Raw genomic sequence first — 6,000 nt, 5'->3', positions numbered from 1 at the left:
GGTGTGAGATGATACCTCATTGTAGTTTTGATTTGCATTTCTCTGATGATTAATGATATTGAGCATTCTTTCATGTGTCTGTTGGCCATCTGTATATCTTCTTTGGAGAAATGTCTATTTAGGTCTTCTGCCCATTTTTGGATTGGGTTGTTTGCTTTTTTGTTATTGAGCTGCATGAGCTGCTTGTAAATCTTGGAGATTAATCCTTTGTCAGTTGCTTCATTTGCAAATATTTTCTCCCATTCTGAGGGTTGTCTTTTGGTCTTGTTTATGGTTTTCTTTGCTGTGCAAAAGATTTTAAGTTTCATTAGGTCCCATTTGTTTATTTGTGTTCTTATTTCCATTTCTCTAGGAGGTGGGTCAAAAAGGATCTTGCTGTGATTTATGTCATAGAGTGTTCTGCCTATGTTTTTCTCTAAGAGTTTTATAGTGTCTGGCCTTACACTTAGGTTTTTAATCCATTTTGAGTTTATTTTTGTGTATGGTGTCAGGGAGTGTTCTAATTTCATACTTTTACATGTATCTGTCCAATTTTCCCAGCACCACTTATTGAAGAGGCTGTCTTTTCTCCACTGTATATGCTTGCCTCCTTTATCAAAGATAAGGTGACCATATGTGCGTGGGTTTATCTCTGGGCTTTCTATCCTATTCCATTGATCTATATTTCTGTTTTTGTGCCAGTACCAAACTGTCTTGATTACTGTAGCTTTGTAATATAGTCTGAAGTCAGGGAGCCTGATTCCTCCAGCTCCATTTTTCATTCTCAAGATTGCTTTGGCTATTCGGGGTCTTTTTTGTCTCCATACAAATTGTGAAATTTTTTGTTCTAGTTCTGTGAAAAATGCCAGTGGTAGTTTGATAGGGATTGCATTGAATCTGTAGATTGCTTTAGGTCGTAGAGTCATTTTCATAATGTTGATTCTTCCAATCCAAGAACATGGTATATCTCTCCATCTATTTGTATCATCTTTAATTTCTTTCATCAGTGTCCTATAATTTTCTGCATACAGGTCTTTTGTCTCCTTAGGTAGGTTTATTCCTAGGTATTTTATTCTTTTTGTTGCAGTGGTAAACGGGAGTGTTTTCTTAATTTCACTTTCAGATTTTTCATCATTAGTATATAGGAATGCAAGAGATTTCTGTGCATTAGTTTTGTATCCTGCTGCTTTACCAAATTCATTGATTAGCTCTGGTAGTTTTCTGGTGGCAGTTTTAGGATTCTCTATGTATAGTAGCATGTCATCTGCAAACAGTGACAGCTTTACTTCTTCTTTTCCTATTTGGATTCCTTTTATTTCTTTCTCTTCTCTGGTTGCTGTGGCTAACACTTCCAAAACTATGTTGAATAATAGTGGTGAGAGTGGGCAACCTTGTCTTGTTCCTGATCTTAGTGGAAATGGTTTCAGTTTTTCACCATTGAGGACAATGTTGGCTGTGGGTTTGTCATATATGGCCTTTATTATGTTGAGGAAAGTTCCCTCTATGCCTACTTTCTGCAGGGCTTTTATCATAAATGGGTGTTGAATTTTGTCGACAGCTTTCTCTGCATCTATTGAGATGATCATATGGTTCTTCTCCTTCAATTTGTTAATATGATGTATCACGTTGATTGATTTGCGTGTATTGAAGAATCCTTGCATTCCTGGAATAAACCCCACTTGATCATGGTGTATAATCCTTTTAATGTGCTGTTGGATTCTGTTTGCTAGTATTTTGTTGAGGATTTTTGCATCTATGTTCATCAGTGATATTGGCCTGTAGTTTTCTTTCTTTGTGACATCTTTGTCTGGTTTTGGTATCAGGGTGATGGTGGCCTCGTAGAATGAGTTGGGGAGTGTTCCTCCCTCTGCAATATTTTGGAAGAGTTTGAGAAGGATAGGTGTTAGCTCTTCTCTAAATGTTTGATAGAATTCGCCTGTGAAGCCATCTGGTCCTGGGCTTTTGTTTGTTGGAAGATTTTTAATCACAGTTTCAATTTCAGTGCTTTTGATTGGTCTGTTCATATTTTCTATTTCTTCCTGGTTCAGTCTCGGCATGTTGTGCATTTCTAAGAATCTGTCCTTTTCTTCCAGGTTGTCCATTTTATTGGCATAGAGTTGCTTGTAGTAATCTCTCATGATCGTGTGTATTTCTGCAGTGTCAGTGGTTACTTCTCCTTTTTCATTTCTAATTCTATTGATTTGAGTCTTCTCCCTTTTTCTCTTGATGAGTCTGGCTAATGGTTTATCAATTTTGTTTATCTTCTCGAAGAACCAGCTTTTAGTTTCATTGATTTTTGCTATTGTTTCCTTCATTTCTTTTTCATTTATTTCTGATCTGATCTTTATGATTTCTTTCCTTCTGCTAGCTTTGGGGTTTTTTTGCTCTTCTTTCTCTAATTGCTTTAGGTACAAGGTTAGGTTGTTTATTCGAGATGTTTCCTGTTTCTTGATGTAGGCTTGAATTGCTATAAACGTCCCTCTTAGCACTGCTTTTGCTGCATCCCATAGGTTTTGGGTCGTCGTGTCTCCATTGTCATTTGTTTCTAGGTATTTTTTGATTTCCCCTTTGATTTCTTCAGTGATCACTTCGTTATTAAGTAGTGTATTGTGTAGCCTCCATGTGTTTGTATTTTTTACAGATCTTTTCCTGTAATTGATATCTAGTCTCATAGCGTTGTGGTCGGAAAAGATACTTGATACGATTTCAATTTTCTTAAATTTACCAAGGCTTGATTTGTGACCCAAGATATGATCTATCCTGGAGAATGTTCCATGAGCACTTGAGAAAAATGTGTATTCTGTTGTTTTTGGGTGGAATGTCCTATAAATATCAATTAAGTCCATCTTGTTTAATATATCATTTAAAGCTGTGTTTCCTTATTTATTTTCATTTTGGATGATCTGTCCATTGGTGAAAGTGGGGTGTTAAAGTCCCCTACTATGATTGTGTTACTGTCGATTTCCCCTTTTATGGCTTTTAGTATTTGCCTTATGTATTGAGGTGATCCTATGTTGGGTGCATAAATATTTACAATTGTTATATCTTCTTCTTGGATCGATCCCTTGATCATTATATAGTGTCCTTCTTTGTCTCTTGTAATAGTCTTTATTTTAAAGTCTATTTTGTCTGATATGAGAATTGCTACTCCAGCTTTCTTTTGATTTCCATTTGCATGGAATATCTTTTTCCATCCCCTCACTTTCAGTCTGTATGTGTCTCTAGGTCTGAAGTGGGTCTCTTGTAGACAGCATATATATGGGTCTTGTTTTTGTATCCCTTCAGCCAGTCTGTGTCTTTTGGTGGGAGCATTTAATCCATTTACATTCAAGGTAATTATCGATATGTATGTTCCTATTCCCATTTTCTTAAATATTTTATGTTTGTTATTGTAGGTGTTTTCCTTCTCTTGTGTTTCTTGCCTAGAGAAGTTCTTTTAGCATTTGTTGTAAAGCTGGTTTGGTGGTGCTGAACTCCCTCAGCTTTTGCTTGTCTGTAAAGGTTTTAGTTTCTCCATCAAATCTGAATGAGATCCTTTCTGGGTAGAGTAACCTTGGTTGTAGGTTTTTCTCCTTCATGACTTTAAGTATATCCTGCCACTCCCTTCTGGCTTGCAGAGTTTCTGCTGAAAGATCAGCTGTTAACCTTATGGGGATTCCCTTGTGTGTTATTTGTTGTTTTTCCCTTGCTGCTTTTAATATGTTTTCTTCATATTTAACTTTTAATAGTTTGATTAATATGTGTCTTGGCGTGTTTCTCCTTGGATTTATCCTGTATGGGACTCTCTGTGCTTCGAGGACTTGATTAACTATTTCCTTTCCCATATTAGGGAAGTTTTCAACTATAATCTCTTCAAATATTTTCTCAGTCCCTTTCTTTTTCTCTTCTTCTTCTGGGACCCCTATAATTCGAATGTTGGTGCGTTTAATGTTGTCCCAGATGTCTCTGAGACTGTCCTCAGTTCTTTTCATTCTTTTTTCTTTATTCTGCTCTGCAGTAGTTATTTCCACTATTTTATCTTCCAGGTCACTTATCCATTCTTCTGCCTCAGTTATTTTGCTATTGAGCCCGTCTAGAGTATTTTTAATTTCATTTATTGTGTTTTTCATCATTGCTTGGTTCCTCTTTAGTTCTTCTACATCCTTGTTAAATGTTTCTTGCATTTTGTCTATTCTATTTCCAAGATTTTGGATCATCTTTACTATCATTATTCTGAATTCTTTTTCAGGTAGACTGCCTATTTCCTCTTCATTTGTTTGGTCTGGTGGGTTTTTACCTTGCTCCTTCATCTGCTGTGTGTTTCTCTGTCTTCTCATTTTGCTTAACTTACTGTGTTTGGGGTCTCTTTTTCACGGGTTACAGGTTCATAGTTCCTGTTGTTTTTGGTGTCTGCCCCCAGTGGCTAAGGTTGGTCCAATGGGTTGTGTAGGCTTCCTGGTGGAGGGGACTGGTGTCTCTGTTCTGGTGGAAGAGGCTGGATCTTGTCTTTCTGGTGGGCTGGACTGCATCCGGTGGTGTGTTTTGGGGTGTCTGTGACCTTATTATGATTTTAGGCAGCCTCTCTGCTAATGGATGGGGCTGTGTTCCTGTCTTGCTAGTTGTTTGGCATAGGGTGTCCAGCACTGTAACTTGCTGGTCGTTGAGTGAAGCTGGGTCTTGATGTTGAGATGGAGATCTCTGAGAGATTTTCGCCATTTGGTATTACGTGGAGCTGGGAGGTCTCTTGTGGACCAGTGTCCTGAAGTTGGCTCTCCCACCTCAGAGGCACAGCCCTGATGCCTGGCTGGAGCAGCAAGAGCCTTTCGTCCACATGGTTCAGAATAAAAGGGAGAAAAAAATGGAAAGAAAGAAAGAAATAGGATAACATGAAATAAAATAAAGCTATTATAATAAAAAATAAGAAAAAAATTATTGAGAATAAATATATTCAGAAAAAAATTTTTTTAATTTTTAAAAATAGATTTATTAATTTTTTATAGTAAAAAATAAGAAAAAAATTATTAAGAAAAAAATTTATTAAGAAAAAAAAAATTTTAATTTTTTAAAATAAAAATTATGAAAAAACTTATTAAAAAATTTTAATTTCTAAAAATAGAAAATAAGCAAAAGTTATTAAGTAAACATTTATTAGGAAAAAAAGTTTTTTTGAGTAAAAAAAAAAAAAAACAAAACGGACGGACCTAACCTTAGGACTAATGGTGAAAGCAAAGCTATACAGACAAAATCTCACCCAGAAGCATACACATATACACTCACAAAAAAAGGAAAAAGGGAAAAATTAATATATCCTGCTCCCAAAGTCCACCTCTTGAATTTGGGCTGATTCGTTGTCTATTCAGGTATTCCACAGATGCAGGCACATCAAGTTGTTTGTGGAGTTTTAATGCGCTGCTTCTGAGGCTGCTGGGAGAGGTTTCCCTTTCTCTTCTCTGTTCGCACAGCTCCCGGGGTTCAGCTTTGGATGTGGCCCCGCCTCTGCGTGTAGGTCGCCTGAGGGCGTCTGTTCCCGCTCAGACAGGACGGGGTTAAAGGAGCAGCTGCTTTGCAGGCTCTGGCTCACTCAGGCGGGGGGAGGGAGCGGTACGGAGGAGGCGGGGCGAGCCTGCGGCGTCAGAGGCGTCGTGACGTTGCAGCAGCGTGAGGCGCGCCTTGCATTCTCCCGGGGAAGTTGTTCCCGGATCACGGGAGCCTGGCCGTGGCGGGCTGCACCGGCTCCCGGGAGGGGCGGCGTGAAGAGTGACCTGGGCTTGCACACAGGCTTCTTGGTGGCGGCAGCAGCAGCCTTGGCGTCTCAGGCCCATCTCTGGGGTCCGCGCTGACGGCCGCGGCTCGCGCCTGTCTCTGGAGCTCGTTTAGGCGGCGCTCTCAATCCCCTCTCCTCGCGCACCAGGAAACAAAGAGGTAAGAAAAAGTCTCTTGCCTCTTCGGCAGCTGCAGACTTTTCCTGGACTCCCTCCCGGCTAGCTGTGGCGCACTAGCCCCTTCAGGCTGTGTTCACGCGGCCAACCCCAGTCCTCTCCC

This window comes from Balaenoptera physalus (genome assembly GCF_965194825.1).
Source record: "Balaenoptera physalus genome assembly, chromosome: 5".
Classification (NCBI taxonomy): Eukaryota; Metazoa; Chordata; class Mammalia; order Artiodactyla; family Balaenopteridae; genus Balaenoptera; species Balaenoptera physalus.
The sequence above is the reverse complement of the archived record's forward strand: the minus strand, read 5'-3'. Positions refer to the sequence as shown.